Here is an 18,309-nt window from a genome sequence, read left to right as displayed (position 1 = left end):
GGCATCTGAAAGCTCATGATGGCAGCCGATGCCTGAGAGTACTTACAAAACAGTGTTTTTGTTGGACTTCAAATCCCTCAGGAATCATTGGAATCCCTGAGATATGAAAAGATTATTTTAGGACTTCAAAACCCTGAGGAATCATTGGATTCTCTGAGACATGATAAGACTGTTGTAGGACTTCTAAACACTCAGGAATCATTGGATTCTCTGAGAAATGATAAGATGTTGCAGGACTTCAAAATATGCTGGAATCATTGGATTCACTGACACATAAAAAAACTGTTGCAGGACTTCAAAAACTTCCAGGGATAATTGGATTTCCTGACATGTGAAGCAATGGACAATAGATTGGTTTTGGACTATCTCTTGGCTGCTGAAGGAGGCATGTGTATGTGACTGTTATTTATGTACCCTCCTTCTAGGACTTCTGGAAATCTTTTCCAAGACCGTGTTGATTTATATTGTTTGTTATATCACTACTTGCATGTACAATTCATGTTTGTTACACCACATCGAGCCTGCACTAGCGTGGGGAGAGTCATCACTAATAACCTGTACATTGCTATGTGCTTGTACAATACCTTCTATGCTGATGGGTTTGTGCATACCTGTTTCTAATAAGATCCTTCAGTCCAGAAACCCGCTAGCAATCTCCACTTCCCTTTGGTGCTTTTCATCTCCCTTCCTGAGATGTCTGGGGTGAGGGGGGGGAGGATGATCACCTCCTTTTTGGTGTTTTCACCTCCTTTCCTGAGAAGTCAGGGATGGCGTGACCATCTAAAACAAAAGAAAGCGAGAGATGTAAAGGGCTGAAACTCTTGAGTCAATGCACTGGGGCCGGACAATTGAGCATTTGAGAATAATTACTGATTGGGCAATACTCTATATGCTTGGAAAATGGCCCTTCCCACTATCCTGTGCTGGCCCAATCATTTGGTGTACATGGAGAATTGTGGGAGGGACTAGGAGGTAGAGGGATTCTAGCCAGTGTCACTTCTGCGAGAGAGATGAGGCAGTGAGATCGCAGAGATCCTACACGTCCACTCTTCATTTCTATCGCTAAAGACCAAGAATAAAGACTTTTGCTTATCCTGACTCCAGCTTTTAAGGTACTCACAGTGCTAATGTGGTCACCACAGGAGAGCCTAGTGAAAAGAAACTGCTACTCTATTATTCTCTCACTCTCATCCTTCTGGACCTTAGCCATCCATGTCCCATCACTTTAACCCTTTTTTCCCTTTTTTCCCTTTTTTTCCTTTAACATCTTCCATTATGCCCTTTATATTCGTTTAGTTAACAAACAGTAGGAAGGAAAGAGGTCCAGAAGGAAAAAAGCCAAGATGGAGAGGTAGCAGAAGCTAGTATAGTGAGCTCCCTCCCCCTTCTCAACAACTTCTCTAAATAAATCTATAACAGGGTGTCAAACTCAAATAGATATGGGTACCATTATTCAGTATCTGCAGGCTGCATATTGGCTTGGTTTTAAAATGTGATATTGTTTTATTGTATTTTTTATTTATTTTGTTAAATATTTCTCAATTATATATTCAATCTGATTCAGGAGTGTTGTGGACTATATATGCCATCAATCTGCATATTTGATACTTCCAATATAGAAAACACACCAGCTTCATCTTCTTTCTATTCCCTACAAACAATGGTGTCCCTGGCCATTCTCAGCACTGGCCATATCTTCATTCACATTCCTAATATGTTGGTCCTAGAGAGAAGCTTGGAATATTTCTTGGCTGTTCACTGCCATCTTGAAATTCTCTATATACTTCCATCATTCAGCAACCAGTTTTCCACACAATTTGGATCATCATGATTTTTGTACCCAAAACCCCAGGACATTCTCCCTCTTTTGTCAAGACTTCCCTACTTATTCTCTTTTACTAGAGGACTTCAATATCCATAAGCCAATTCCTTTAAACTCCCTAACTTAATATTTCCTTAGTCTTAAAAAATGACCCAATTTTATCTTTCTCAGCTTCACACAGGAGTAACCATACCCCGAGTTTCACCATTATCTATTAGTGGTGTTCTTAATAAAGAAATCTGACATGGCTTTATTTGAGTATAATGCCCTATTATACATCTCCCAATATACCTCCTAAGTTAATTCTTACTCTTCATTCCAACCTGCAGTCCTTTTAGCTCTCAGTATTTTCTCAGGCAATTACCTCTACTCTAATTTCACTTTCTTTCCTTTCCAATATTGATACTACAGTTAGAAAATTCAACTTTATACTGTCCTAGATAGAAGGTAAGAGAAGGGGGGAAAGAGTTGATAGAAGATAAAGTAGTGGGTGAACTGGGTTAAAAAACACTACTAAGAGGGGAGGGGTAAGAGGGATAAGGTAAGAGGTAGATTAGGTAAAAAACCCACAACTAAGGACAGAGTGGAAAGAGAGAACAAAAGTATATACATGGGAGAAAATAGGATGAAAGGAAATACAGAGGTGGTAATCGTAACTGGTAATGTGAATGGGATGAACTTGCCCATAAAATGGAAGCAAATAGCGTAGTGTATTAAAAAAAACAATCCTAAAAAAAAAAAGAGATTCCCATTCTTCCCTAAAGATACATGACCCAAGACTATTTGACATATGGAGGACATGGTTACCTAAATTCTTTTTAAAATATCTTGTATATAATATAGTTGCTTATATATATGATGTCGCTCTTGGCAGAATATAAGGTATTTGAGAACAGGGACTGTTTCTCTTTTGATTTTGTATCACAAGTGCTTAACACAGCTCCTGATGTACCCAGTAGCTACTTAGTAATAATGTTCTTCAATCTTTTCACTTGTGTCCAATTCTTTGTGACACCATTTGGGATTTTCTTCACAAAGATACTAGGGCAGTTTGCCATTTCTTCTGTAGCTCTTTTTACAGATGAGGAAACTGAGGCAAACAGGGTGAAGTGACTTGCCCAGGATCATACAATCAATAACTGTCTAAGGCCAGATTTGAACTCAACAAGATGATTCTTCTTGATTCAATTTTATCTACTATATCACTTAGCTACCAATACTTACAAAGTACTTTATATATTATTCATTTGACTTATAAAACAGGTACTATTATTATCTACTTTTCACAAATGAGCAAACTGGTGTTGAGAAAGATACTAAATAACCGTTAACTTAAAAAATATTTTTGATCCTAAAGCACTTCTTAGTGTTAACCAAGATAGATTTGAGGGAAATGGCAACTTGTGTTGGGGAAAGATCACTGGATATAGTGTCAGATAACATAGTTTCATCCTAGTTCTTCCATTGATAAGTACTTTACCTTTCTAGACATTGCTATATAAACTGAGGGTGTTAGACTACATGCTTTCTAAGGTCTCTTCTCCATCTAGGAATACTCTTTGGGCTCCAGAATAACCTAGGGAGGTTGGCTGCTGCCTTGAGTGATGAGAGGGTAATCTTTGTTTCCTTTGGTTCAAGAGCAAGGATTGGAGAGCAGGGAGAGTCCACATGGCTGGTGTGGAGTGTGGAGATGGCTGCTTTGTGAGGGTTTTTCACAATGTAAAACCTCCAAATAGTACAGGGGAAGTTTGGAAAATAAGGGATAATTTCTTTGTACAGTTATCCCTTGTACATTGAGATTTTTCTTATCATAATTTTAATATATTGCAGATCAGCGTAAGAAATTAAATGGGAATTTTGGGGGAGTTTTGTGAAAGTTGGAGATAACTTGTGAAGGCTAGTAAATGACACAGAAAAAGCTAGGAACTTAAGAATGCATTGTATGGTGTTGTATATCAACATGTTTTATCTTTTAATACCATAATAATTTAAACTGCTTTTTTTGGTATGAAGGCAGGGCCAAAAATTGTATCAGAGGAGACAGAGGAGCATAATCAAAGGAGTATATAGTAAAATATTCATATTTGGTACTTTAAAAAAAAATCTCTTTTGGTTTTTCCCTGGTTTTCCTGCATGGCTCACCCTGGCAGGAATCCTGGGACACAGGAAGGTTCTGATTTTTATGAGAAATCTGGACAACAAAAGGCCCAATATTCCCTTCTCTCTCATTTATGGGTGAGGTTCCTCTCAAATTCAGAGCTTCTAAGTCATTCTCCTTGTGTAATCGGTACGCTTCTCTTTCCTAATATTTCTCATCCTTCAAGGTCCAGCTTCCATCCAGTTTTCAGAGCACCCCCATCCAGTAAGTCTAACTACACCAATCTGCATAGATGTCTGTTTTCCCTGAACACTTGCAGCTATATATTCTGATACTCAGAATTTGTCTCTATTTTTCATGTATAATGAGCTCTGTGCTTTTTCTAATATAACTTTTCCATTAACTGTTCCCTGTATGTAGAATTCACTGTCCCTTCCATCACCATTTCTAAGAATCACTACTTTCTAATGGTTTTTGTGCCATCCTGAGAGAGCTGAATGATAGAATTATTTCTAGAATTGAGAAGTCAACAGTTCTGGTTGAAAGTTAGAGACCAAATAGTCTAGGATCTTTCTAATTGTTAATAATAGTTGACATTTTGAAATGTCTTTATTTGTTAATGAATTGTATAGTTTGTGAATTGATATTTATTAAAGCCTATGAGAATAGAGAATTTGGAAGAGAGGAAAGAAAGTTTATAGGAAAAGAGTTTTTCCAATTTATTTTATAAATGTGATTAGAGGCTCAGAATTAATTAGCTGATTGATGAAAGATTACACATTTCTATTAATTTATGAGGAAATATCAGAATATATTTTAATTGCTCAATAAGTCAAGTAGCAGGCTGAGGAATAAGGATTTGGTGTAATTGTCAACTAATATACCAGTATACCACAGTCCTATCTAGGATACATTATCATCCCTAATTCCTATATTACATATATAATGCATTAAAGAATTGATGGACTCTGCACATTGAACCATTTTTCTCATTTGCTTTATTCTTTCTTGTGTTTAAAATCATTTTGATTTGTTTGTTCTTTCACAACTGTGACTAATATGGAAATATGGTGTTGTAACTTTGGAGGAGTGAGGAAGAGGAGAGAAAGAAAATTTGGAACTCAAGATTTTGTAAAAATGAATGCTAAAAAAATTTCTTGACATGTAATTGTGGAAAATACTATTAAAATAGAGGAAAAATAGAAAAGAGAAAAACCCAGCTAAGTTACAAAAACATCAAATAAAATTGAAGATATATGCAATAGTTTATACTTAGAGACCTCTAATCTCTGCAAAAGAGTGTGATGAAGAGTTTTTTTCATATCTCTTCTTTGGGGCCATACTTGCACTTTGTAATTGTATAAAATGTTCACTTTCTTTTTCTTTATTACATAAATTTTCTTGATTTTTTTTTTGTATCTTTGGAATTTCTTCCAGTATTTCTCATTTTTCCTTTCCCAGAAAGTTAAACCACATACAAAAGAATATTTTTAAAGAGAAAAGAAAAAGAGAAAGAATTGAAAAATACTAGGAAAACCAATCAATACATTAGAAAGATTGGAAATATATATAATTATGCAAGAAAATGAGGTTGGATCATATTGTCAAAGCTCTTCTTTAGAGACATGCTTATTCTTTATAATTTCACAAAATAATTTTTTTATTTTGTGGTAGCTGTTCTTTGCATTTACATTGTTATAATAATTGTATTCTTATCTATATTATTTTCTTATCTCTTCTTATATCTTCTTATCTCCCTTCCCTTCTCATCAGATCATACAAATCTTTCCATGTTTTTCTGTATTTAACATATTCTTAATTTTTTACAATATAGTAAAATTCAATTACATACGTGTATCACATTTTCTTTAGTCAGTCCTCATTCAATGGGCATTCACTTGGTTTTCAATTCTTTGTCTCTACAAAAAGTACTAATATAAATATTTTGAGGTACATTGAGATTTTATTATTATCAATGATTGGATATATACAACAAGATGAGAGGCAATTCTTGCCTTACTCCTGTATTTATTGGAAAATCTTCTATTGTATCCCCACTGCATACAATACTTTCTTTTAGTTTTAGATAAATATTTTTAAGAATATTAAAAAAGACACTTTCATGGTTATACTTATAGACTTTTAGTATAAATGTGTGTTGTACTTTGTCAACGGTGTTTTTCATATCTTTTAAAATAATTATATAATTTAGATGTTTTTATTTTTTAATACAGTTAGTTATGTTAATAGCTATATTACTTACATCTGTGTCTACTAACCTTTTCACTCATACACTCATACAGTTAATGAGAAAAGGACACTCGGCTATGAAAGCTTCAGTCCATGATATCCCTGAATTCTTTTGCCTAAAATCAAAGTTTGAATTTCTGATACCGAATTGTACTTCAGGAGTGTGAATTAATAAATCTGATATGACTTTTCCTCCCGGGTCAAAGATTACACACTGTCTATCTATTCTAGTGATTAAGACAGCAATTTTCCACCATTCTAAACATAAAAACTGTTTTATAAGTAGTTGTAGAGGGTTGGGAAATCAATCCTGTGGATTTCCTGTGGAATTCCACCTGTGGAAGTGGAAAATCCATGAGGTAAGCAAAGAGGAGTTCCAACTCTCCAAAGACTATCCTGGCAGTTTTATAAGTATAAAACTCCACTCTCTCTAACTGCAAGGTCTTATCCTTGTAAGGTTTCTTAGAAATTAACTGAACTGTATTTTTAAAATTTTTCTGAATATTATAGTCACTACACCACAATTCCTTTTTGCCTTGGACCTTAAAGCCTACTCCTGTCTTTTGAAATGAAGACACAGGAGTTTTGAATGGATTAATGGGCAGTGCTGATGATATTATCCCCCTTCTTTTTCCTCCTCCTTCTTCTCCGTTGGCCTACTAAGGTGGGGCTGAGGGAAGAGAGTCAGGAATTAGAAAATTCCCCAAAGGCCGATTTAAAGTCCAAACTGAGCTTTGCACATAGAAAGAACTAAACCTCTTCTCAATGGACGGGAATCAATAAATTCCTTAAGACAATAATACATGAAGTAAACCAACAAAACGCTAAGAAGAATTTCTCCAACTGAAGTCTATGTGGTTTGTTTATTTCACTTCTTAGCTTCAGCCACTGGTTTGAACTCTTCCTGTTCTAACTGTAGTAACCTAGCTTTTTCTTCTTTATCTCAACCTGTAATTTAACCTGCAATTCTAGTAACTCTTTTTTAATTGTTTGTCATTCTATTTTCAACTCAACTTCTAGTTGTTGAATTTTATACTCTATACTGTCATACAAACACATTAGCTCTAGGTTCCTCCCTGTCCGAGCTATATTTAATGGGTGTGGGAGTAGCCTACTCAGAGCTTGATTATAAGCTTCCTGCTGTTCTTCAGCAGTGATCTTTGGTAAAAGATCTTCCATATGGCTCTTTAACCTATTTATATAAGCATTATGTTCAGCTGTATCCTTGAGCCTGATCCCGGAGTTACCTGGGTCCATTTTGCCTGCCTTCCCTCCTAAGCGGTGTTTCTACTAGATCTTTCAGAATCTTAATTCCGAATATTAAATATTAATTTTCAAAACCTGATAATTTCTGATGCGTCCACGTTCAGACACCATTTGTAACATGCTCTCCTAGCAGTTACTATTACCAGTCTGTCCTAGGCCCAACAGACTATCTTTGACCACTGACCTTGGCAGTGTCAACTCTACCCGGCTCGCCTCCTCTGAGGCCTTCAAAGGTCTCTGGCCACAATCTCTTGAATCTATAGTTTAATAACTGGTAGCACACTTAAGAATAGCCACGTGTAATCTTAAAAGCCTTTATTATACCTACTCACATAATATCCTGACTTGTTAACTCTCTAGTGAACACCTGGTCTGAAGATCCATGTGTTCACTACCAAACTCCTTACCTGTCTTGGTTATCCATCAGCTTGGCTCAGCTACCCTAGGCTAGAGAGCCAGGTTAAAGAGAGCAACTTGCTGCCTGCAGTGGGCTTATAAAGGTCCTATGAGGTCACACACACAGCCAACCAGCGAGAGAGTTGTCATCCATTACGAAGCTATCTCAATATGGCCAGGATCCCACCCACAAGGTAGTCCTATATCCACAGAGTTTACTTCTGGGGAACTCAATCTCCTGTTGCACTGTGGCCACTCATTTAAAGGATTCTTACATTACTATAATCAAAATTATTTATCTGGTGCTTAATTATGAGTTCTAGTTCTTCTTTGGACACAAATTCCTTCCTGCTCCACAGATCTGAGAGGTAAATTATCCTATATTCTTCTAATATGCTTATGATATCACTCTTTATATCTAAATCATGAACCCATTTTAGATCTTATCTTGGTATGTGTTATTAGGTGTGGGTCACGCCCTAATTTCTTCCATGTTAGTTTCCATTTTTTCAGCAGTTTTTGTTAAATAGTGAGTTCTTATCCCAAAAGCTGGGGTCTTTAGGTTTGTCAAACACTATATTGCTATAGTTATTGCCTACTTTGTCTTGTGATCCTAACCTATTCCACTGATTGACTACTCTGTTTCTTAGCCAGTACCAAATGGTTTTGATGATTGCTGCTTTATAATATAGATTTAGATCTAGCATAGCAAGACCACCTTCATTAGCATTTTTTTGTTAATTCCCTTGAAATTCTTGATCTTTTGTTCTTCCAGATGAATTTTGTTACTGTTTTTTCTAGATCTGTAAAATAATTTCTTGGGAGTTCGATTGGTATGGCACTAAATATTAATTTAGGTTGTATTGTCATTTTTATTATATTAGCTCAGCCTACACGTGAGCACTTGATATTTTTCCAACTGATTAGGTCTGACTTTATTGGTCTGGAAAGTGTTTTGTAGTTGTGTTTGTATAGTCCTGACTTTCCCTTGGCAGATAGGTTCCCAAATATTTTATACTATCAACAGTTATTAAATGGAATTTCTCTTTGAATCTCTTACTGCTAAGCTTTGTTGTTAATATATAAAAATACTGATGATTTATGTGGTTTTATTTTGTATCCTGAAACTTTGATAAATGTGTGAATTGTTTCTAGTAGTTTTTTAGTTGATTCTCTAGGATTCTCTAAGTATATCATTATATCATCTGCAAAAAATGATAATTACCTATTCTTAATTCCTTTAATTTCTTTTTCATCTCTTATTGCCAAAGTTTCTAATACAATATTGAATAGTAATGGTGATAGTGGGCAGCCTTGTTTCACTCCTGATCTTATTGGGAATGGTTCTAGTTTGTCCCCATTACATATGATGCAGAATTTCAAATTTGGTATTTAATTGAGGGTTTTTAATTTATTCTTTTTCTAGCTTTTTTAGTTGTAAGCTCAATTCATTTACCTTCTCTTTCTCTATTTTATACAAGTAAGCATCTAGAAATATAAAATTTCCCCTTATAAACGCTTTGGCTGTATCCCACAAATTTTGGTATGTTGTCTCATTATTGTTATTCTCTTGGGTGAAATTATTGTGTCTATGATTTGCTGTTTCATCCATTCCCCATTAAGCCACTTATTCAGCCATTCCCCAACTAATAGGCATCTACTCAATTTCCAATTCCTTGCCACTACAAAAAGGGATGCCATAAACATTTATGTTGGTATGGGATGTTAAATGTTGATCAATGCTTAGTTTCTGCCATACTATTTTCCAGTTTGGTACTCAAATTTTTAAAAGAAATGAATGTTAAAAATTGTTTTTACATGTAATTGAGAAAAGGTAAAATCTTAAAAAAAAAAAAAAAAAAGGAAATAATCCATCTTGTCAGGGGATTCTAGTAGTGAGCAACGGAAGTAAAAAAAAAAAAAACAAAAACAAACCTGGATCTCAGCTTCTGAGCATACTCCAAGATCTGACATTTTGATATTTTTTTACTCTTTGAATGCTTGGTATGTGCTGAAGCTTTATAATAGATGATTCCTAAACTATTTTCTGCACAGCTGGATAGCATAAATAGACCCTTCTTCTGATTTCAAATCCACACTTGGACACCGACTAGCTATGTGATCCTGGACAAATCATGTAACTGTTTGCTTTAGTTTCCTCATTTGTAAAATGAGCTGGAAAAGGAATTGGCAAACCATTCCAGCATATTTCTCAATAAAACCCCAAACAAGGTCACAAAGAGTCAAATGCAACCGAACAAACAAATGCTTTTTCATTCACTTGTTCATTCTGACCTATGTAATCTTAAACAAGTCATTTTAATGAGTCCTAGAGTCTCAGTTTCCTCATCTATAACACTGTGGAAGATAAATACTTGGTCTTTATAACTCTAAATCTATGATCTTGTAACTCCAAATTTTTCCAAGGATAATTTAATTCTTATTTTTAAGAATTAAAAATTCCCCCATTGGAATAAGCTAAGACAAAGGGCAAAGAAATTGCAGCATTTCCTCTGTTTACTTTCACTTTGGAAAGTGAAAGCATCTGGAGAAACAAATAGACTGAAAGAGGTAGAAACAAACAAAAAGAGTGAGAGAGAGGAGGAGGAGGAAGCAGACACAGAAAGGAAGAGCAGGAAAGAAGAAGAACAATCCCAGTTACTGGTCATTGAAGACTTCTCATCTCAGGGCTGGCTGCCAAACCCACAGGGACCAAGAAGATGAACAGCTTGTTCCAGTCTGATTTTCTTCAGAGACCTGACCTCTTTCTAGAGCTCATAGGTACATTATAATTCTTCTAGGTAGGTGTGAGTATGTGAAGGAGTGAAAGTGGAGAGGGCATCCTTTTGGCATCTAGAGACTTGTCAATTATTTTCTTTGTTTCCATCACAGAGCTGCTACCCAGCCTGAACTGCTATCACCAGGGATTAGCACTCACATTCATGTGAATGGGTGTAGGAGGTGGGACAAGTGGGGTTAACGTGCTTAAAAAATGTCGAATGATTTATTTTTTATGTCTGGAAAGATTTGGACTAGATTATTTCTAAAGTTCCTCTTAGGCTTGGGAATCTTTGTTTTTATAAAACAACCCTGAAAGTTTGGGGGTACCTTGAATGACAGATTCAAGAATCTGTTTCTAAAGGAAGCAGACAAGAAATTTGGTTTAGGTGCCCCCTCTTCCAGGATACCTTACCTGATTCCTCCCTATTTTTCTTCCTCTCTTCTTCCTAGACAATTTTATCTGGGCCTTTCCTTTGCCCTAGCCACATTACACATTGTACATTATTTAACTATGTAAATGTGGTATTTGCCCAATTTGATTATCTGCTTTCTGAGAGCCACATTTATGTAGTTTCTGTCTCTGTATCCCAAACAGTGACTACAGGGATCTGAACAAAGCAGGAGCTCAGTTAATGTCTTTTGTTGATCTTGGTGGGGAGGCTTATTTACAAGTCATATTAGATATAGTGCACTTAGGTATTCAATGTGGAGTAATGAATAAAACAAGGGACTTAGAATCCAGAAGTTCAACTAGTTGTATCTGATTTGTGATCCCATTTGGGGTTTTCTTGGCAAAGATACTGGAATGGCTTGCTCTTTCTTTCTTCAGCTTATTTTACCGATGAGGAAACTGAGGCAAACAGGATTAAGTGACTTGCCTGAGGTTACACAGCTAGTAATTGTCCAGATTTGAACTTAGAAAAATGAGTCTTAGGGTCAGTAAGTACTCTATCCACTTCTCAGTCAAGAATCAAGAATCAAGTTCAAATCCAATTTTAGATATTTAATACTTATGTAATGTACCCTTTCTGTGCCTCCATTTCTTTATCTATAAAATGAAATCTGATGATGTCTAAGTGGTTATGTTCCAGTTCTAAATCTATGATCTTATGAAATGCCTAAATCAGCCCTATAGGAGTTTAGAAGACGTTGATGGTCACTGAGTATAGGAATGGACAAGGAAATCTCAAAGGAGATGATCTTCACAGAGACATAGGGCAATATTCTGGAAGGGAAAAAGTCTGATCTGGAAGTTAAAAACCCTCACTAATTTTCCGATGAGAAACTTTCCCTTTCTATTCCCTGGGCGCAGTTTCTTCACTTATAAAATAAGAATAATAATTTTTGTATTACCTGCTTCACAAGGTTGTTGTAAGAAATTATTTTTTTAATCTGACAAAGACTTTAGAGACTAGTGAGTCCAATTTTTATTTTAAAGATGAGGTAATTGAGGCATAGACAAGTAAAATGATTTGCCCAGGATCCTACGTTAACAAGTGTTAACTTGTGGGGTTTAAACTTGGATCTTCTTGACTCCTGGTCTACTGTGCCATTGACCAAACTATGCAGCCTCTACTTAGTATTAATGTTAAGATTAATTAGCTATAATTAGCTAATAATATTAATATAAAATTATTCTGAATGTAAACATGAAAAAAAGAACATTTCCATTCACATAGAAAAATGAGAACTCTCAGTATAATGGTGAATCTCTATTTCACACAGCTTGCTTTTTAAAAATATATATATGTATGTATATATAATAAGCTACTTTCAAAATTGTCTTGCTTATCTATGCTTTCTTCCAAATTGCCTTCTGTTCTGTGAATTTTTAAGAAGATTTTTAATGGATCTCTTTTTTGGTGGGGGGGAAATCCCATGATTACTAATTTTTAATCCTTAACTTTAGCCTCTCTACCTCACATTAAATGAAAGAAAATAAAAAACCTTTTAACAAGTAAGCACAATCAAAGAAAAATGAATTCATATAATATCTATGTCCAAAAATTCATTTCTCTGCATTTGATTTCCATCATCACTATCTTAGTACATGGAAAACATACTTTATCATAGATCCTCTTAAGACATTGTTGGTCACTACTTGATGAAAGGTCTTAAATCTTTCAAAATTATCTTTTAAAATAACATTACTGTCCTTATCCAAATTGTTCTCCTGATTTTGTTTGCTTCTTTGTGTGAATTACACTACCCAATATTCTCTGAAATTTTCTCTTTGAGAATTTATTGCATACAATTCATTCAACCATTCCTTAGATTTGCTCAGCTATCATTCAAATGGCCAAGAATAACTTTAAAATACCTCTTCAGATTCTAATTCTTTTCTCTTCTCTCCTTTTCCTCTCCCCTTTAACATTAGAAAGTGCCTTTTGCTCATGACTGTTCCTCTTGATTGTCATTTACTCTCTTCACTTTATCCCTTCTTTTTTCCCCTAGTGAGTCTAATCTATTTCTATATTAAATTCTTAGCATGTGTGTATATATATTTGCATTGAATGCTCCTTTGTCTATTGAGATAAAAGCAAAATTCATCTGATGCTAATTTCCTTTACCACTTCTACCATATTTTTTAAAATATATTTTTCTTCTCCTTCAGCCCAATTATAAGAAATCCTAAGTAACAATCCCTTCTTTTTTCCTTTCTACACAGCATATTCTTCTTTATAGACTCCTTTCTATTTTCCCTCTTCAATGCCTCAGAACATAACCAAATCCACCCATAAGTCCTCTCTTTTTCTTATTCAATTACTTTAATACACTTTGAAGACATTAAAATTCCAAAGGGAAACTTATTTCTTCTTTCCTTATTAGAATATTAGCACTACAATATCATATAACTCCTTTTAATTTTTCACACAAAATTATCTTTCTAGGCTTTTCTGATTTCTCATGATTCCTGCTTTAACTCTGGTCATCAAAAATGCTTGAAACTCCTCTATTATGTTAAAGATACATTTCCCTCCTTTCCCCCATTGGATTATACTTAGTTTTATAAAGAACATTTTTTTCCTTGATTATAAGCCTCTATTTTTTTGTCTTTCAGAATATTGTATTCTAATTTCTTTCCTTCCTTTATGGCAGAAACTGATAGGTCTTGTGTGATACTGATTGTAAGGCCTTGGTACTTGAATTACTTATTTCTGGATTCTTGCAGTACTTTTTCCTTGATGTGAGATGAGAGTTCTAGATTTTAGCTAACATCGTTCCTGGGACTGTTCCTTTTGGAAGTTCTTTCAGGAAGTGATAGGTATTTTCTATCTCCTTTTTATCTTTTAGTTCTAATAGGTCTGGATAGTATTCATTTCTTGAAATAGAGTATCCAAGAATTTTGGGGAATAGATAACGTTTTAATGGAATCCAATTACTTTTTAAATTATATTTTTATTTTTTCAGTATTTCTCATTTACACATAAAATAATTTTATTCATTTAAAATTTTTTGAGTTCCAAGTTATCTTCATTCTCTTTACCATTCTTTGAGAAGATAAACAATAAAAGCATTGATTATGTGTGAATATGAGATCACTTATGTGTAAATTATTATGTATTACATGTGAAGTCATGTTATCCATGTTGCAAAAGAAAACACATACACAAAACCAATAGAAAGTGTTTTTTTAAAGTATCTTTCAGTCTGCACTCATAGTTCATCAATCCTCTCTCTACAGACAGCATTTTTCACTATAGGAAATTTTGAATTGTCTTTGATCGTTGCCTTGATCAGAGTAGTTGTCTTTCACAATTGATCATTGTTACAATATTGCTATTTTTGTACACAGTAGTCTCCTGGTTCTGCTCACTTCACTTTGCATCAATTCATATTATTCATTACAGATTTTTCTGAAATCAATCTATTCATTATTTTTATAGCATAATAGAATTCCATTACAAACATATATTACAACTTGTTCAGCCATTCCCCAATTGATGGACATCCCCTACATTTCCAATTCTTTAAGACCTGCCATAAACAGTTTTATACACATATGCCTTTTCTTCCATCTTTGATCTCTTCAGGATATAGACCTAATAGTGTTATCGCTGAGTTAAAAAATTATGCATAGTTTTATACCCCTTTAGACATAGTTTCAAATTGTTTTCCAGAATAGAGAGACTAGTCTACAGCTTCACCAACAATGAATCAGTGTTCCAATTTTTCTGCATCCACTCTAGCATTTATTGTTTTCCTTTTCTGTCATGTCATCCATCTGGTAGTTTGAGATGGTTTTGCAGAGTTATTTTCATTTGTATTTCTCTGGTCAGTAATGTTAGAACATTTTTTCACGTGACTATTTGATAGCTTTGATTTTTTTTCTTCTGAACACTGCCTATTCATATCCTTTGACCCCTTATCAATTGACAAATAATATATATTTTTATAAATTTAGCTCAATTCCTTATATATTTGAAAATGAGGCTTTTAGCAAAGAAACTTGTAAAATATTTCCCATTTCCTGTTTTCCTTCTAATTTTGACTAATTTTCACATTAATTTGTTTGTGAAAGTTTATTGATTGTTAAATATCTTTCTTTGACCTATTTTCCAGGTAAAGTGGGTTTTTTTTTTTTTTTTTTGTATCAGATACCTCACCATCTTCTACTTTTTTAATCTTTTTATTTTGTTTGAATATTTTTTACTATTTCATGGAACTATTGATTTATGATTGGTTTATTCTAATGTGGGGGGATTCTTACCACTTTCTCTTCTAAGTTATTAAGTTTCTTTTTGGTTCTTTTTCTTCAGAATTTTAATTTCATTTTTTTATCTTTTTATTTCTTTGAGATATTTTATATCATTCTTATGGACAACCCCTTTTTAACTTGAGTCTCTGCTTATAGCTATTATAGTTTACACTAATGGATTTGAATCTGCAATAACTTTTGATACTTTTCAGTATTTTCTTTGATTTACCTGTATCTTCCATTTTGGTTCATAAATTGAAGCTTTATCCCAGGGCCAGGCTCTCAGTCTCCTTCTGCATTTTAGGTGAAGTGGTTGGCACTATGTGCTTTCTCTCTGGGTCACCTGGGTTTTTGTTCTTGTACTATTTGGAGTTAGTCCATTTAGATCTTTTGTGGTTCCCAACTGGTGTTAGGAAGCTTTAAAGCCTTTGGGTCACAGGATGTCTAGATCCCAGTGCTATTGTCATTTGCTAATCATTAGTTATTGTGTTGCTGTCTCCTGTCATTTTTCAAGGCTCCCAAGAATCCTAAACTCTGGCTATTTGGCCACCATGAGACTTTCTCAGGAACTCTTTCTGCCTTCAGTCATTAACATTTTCTTCATAATTTTCTTAAGTCTAGAAACAATAAATCAAGTCCTAATTTGTAACATCTGCTGATTTCTGAGGTGTGTGTTCACATCAAGAAAAATTAATAATAGGTATGCATTGGTTCCAGAACAACACATGTGACATGATCAGATAGAGCATGAGGGAATGGAATGGATTCTTCTCAGAGAACACTTTCCTTAAAATCTTTTAAGACTGAGTAGAATCAACCCACCCTATTCTCACTGCTCCTTTTTGCTGCGCTTTGCATAAAAGAGATAAAACAAGAAGAAAAGAGGTATTCAGTTATCACAGTTCTCCCTTAGATTTAAAAGACCTACCCTACATACCTCATACTCAGCAAGTTAATGAAGAAATCCTATCCTCAAGAAATCCTCAAGTCTTTTTACTCTTTTTTAACTTGTCAGTTAATTAGCAAGCATTTATTAAGTATTTATTATTTGCCAGATAATGTGCAAACTACTGGAGATCCAAAGACAAACCCCCCCCCAAAAAAAAAAACCAAACTCCATACTAATAGTAAAATAACACTAGTTAATATTTAATATGTTAGCTCACTATGTTCTGGGCAAGCATGGTATTAATCACTTTATAATTATTATCTCATTTGATTCTTACAATTCTGAGAGTTAAGAACTATTATGATTCCCATTTTATAAATGAGGAAACTAAGGCAAAGTGACTTGCCCAGGATCACACAGCTAATATATATTTGAAGTGGGATTTGAACTCAAGTCTTCCTGAGGTCAGGTGCTCCGGGTCCTCCAGGATAGGTGCTCTATTCACTGTACTATCTGGCTGTCCCCAAGAGGAGACTCAAATGGGTCTCAGATTCTCTAAGAACATAGCAGCTCCTAAATTTATTGTTTTGAGTTTTAAAAACCAATTTATATACAACAGTGTGTGAGGCAAGTTATGAAGATATCATCCTCATTTTATATTAGAGGAAACAAGCTAGGAGAGATTAAGCATTTGGTTTGGGATCATAAAGCTAAGAAACAGTCAACTCAAAGAACTGGAAAATGAGTGGATGTCCATCAATTGGAGAATGGCTGAATAATTATTATGAAAATAATGGAATATTATTGTTTCATAAGAAACAATGAGCAGGATGATTTCAGGAAAACCTGGAAAGACTTAATTGAACTGATGCTGTGTGAAGTGAGGAGAACCAAAAGAACATTGTGCACAGCAACAGCAAGACTATGATCAACTATGATAGACTTAGCTCTTCTCAGCAATTCAGTGATTTAAGGCAATTCCAATAAACTTTGGATGGGAAATTACATCTACATTCAGAGAGAGAACTATAGAGACTGAATGAGAATTAAAGGACATAATTTTTTTTTATAGTTTTTAATTTACGATATATGCATGAGTAATTTTTCAGCATTGACCCTTGCAAAACATTTTGTTCCAATATTTCCCCTCCTTCCCCTCTCCCCCTCCCCCAGATAGCAGGTAGACCAATACATGTTAAATATGTTAAAGTATATGTTAAATACAATATATGTATACATATCCAAACAGTTATTTTGCTGCACAAGAAGAATTGGACTTTGAAATAGTATACAATTAACCTGTGAAGGAAATCAGAAATGCAAGTGGACAAAAATAGAGCGATAGGGAATTCTATGCAGTGGTTCATAGTCAACTCCCAGAGTTCTTTTACTGCATGTAGCTGGTTCAGTTCATTACTGCTCTATTGGAATTGGTTTGGTTCATCTCATTGTTGGAGAGGGCCATGTCCATCAGAATTGATCATCATATAGTATTGTTGTTGAAGTATATAATGATCATTTCACTCAGCATCAGTTCTTGTAAGTCTCTCCAGCCTTTCTGAAATCTTCCTCCTAGTCATTTCTTACGAACAATAATATTCCATAATATTCATATACCACAATTTATTCAGCCATTCTCCAATTGATGGGCATCCATTCAGTTTCCAATTTCTGGCCACTACAAAGAGGGCTGCCACAAGCATTCTTGCACATACAGGTCCCTTTCTCTTCTTTAAAATCTCTTTGGGATATAAGTCCAGTAATAACACTGCTGGGTCAAAGGGTATGTACAGTTTGATAACTTTTTGAGCATAGTTCCAAATCGCTCTCCAGAATGGCTGTATCAATTGGAGAATGTTTTGATTTCTTATAAATTAGAGTCAATTCTCTATATATTTTGGAAATGTGTCCTTTATTAGAATCTTTGACTGTAAAAATGTTTTCCCAATATATTGCTTCCCTTCTAATCTTGTCTGCATTAGTTTTGTTTGTACAAAAACTTTTTAATTTGATATAATAAAAATTTTCTATTTTGTGATCAATGATGATCTCTAGTTCTTCTTTGGTCATAAATTCCTTCCTCCTCAAGTCTGAGAGGTAAACTATCC

The 18,309-nt window shown here is 34.4% G+C and overlaps 1 protein-coding gene across 3 annotated transcripts in view; it reads left to right on the top strand.

Moving 5' to 3' along the window:
* The first annotated feature begins 1,007 nt into the window (after window positions 1-1,007).
* LOC141556649 (exocyst complex component 3-like protein 4) overlaps window positions 1,008-18,309 on the top strand; it is an 84,647-nt gene continuing 67,345 nt past the window's right edge. Inside the window, exon 1 of one of the 3 annotated variants that reach the window (XM_074291104.1) lies at window positions 1,008-1,112. The gene's annotated coding sequence lies outside the window, so the exon portion shown is untranslated. Of the gene's footprint in view, window positions 1,113-8,080; window positions 8,201-10,489; window positions 10,634-18,309 lie in introns of those variants that run through there. The other 2 variants (XM_074291106.1, XM_074291105.1) reach the window with 2 other exon arrangements.

The sequence above is a fragment of the Sminthopsis crassicaudata genome, chromosome 2 (genome assembly GCF_048593235.1).
Source record: "Sminthopsis crassicaudata isolate SCR6 chromosome 2, ASM4859323v1, whole genome shotgun sequence".
NCBI classification, from domain to species: Eukaryota; Metazoa; Chordata; class Mammalia; order Dasyuromorphia; family Dasyuridae; genus Sminthopsis; species Sminthopsis crassicaudata.
The sequence above is the reverse complement of the archived record's forward strand: the minus strand, read 5'-3'. Positions and strand labels throughout refer to the sequence as shown.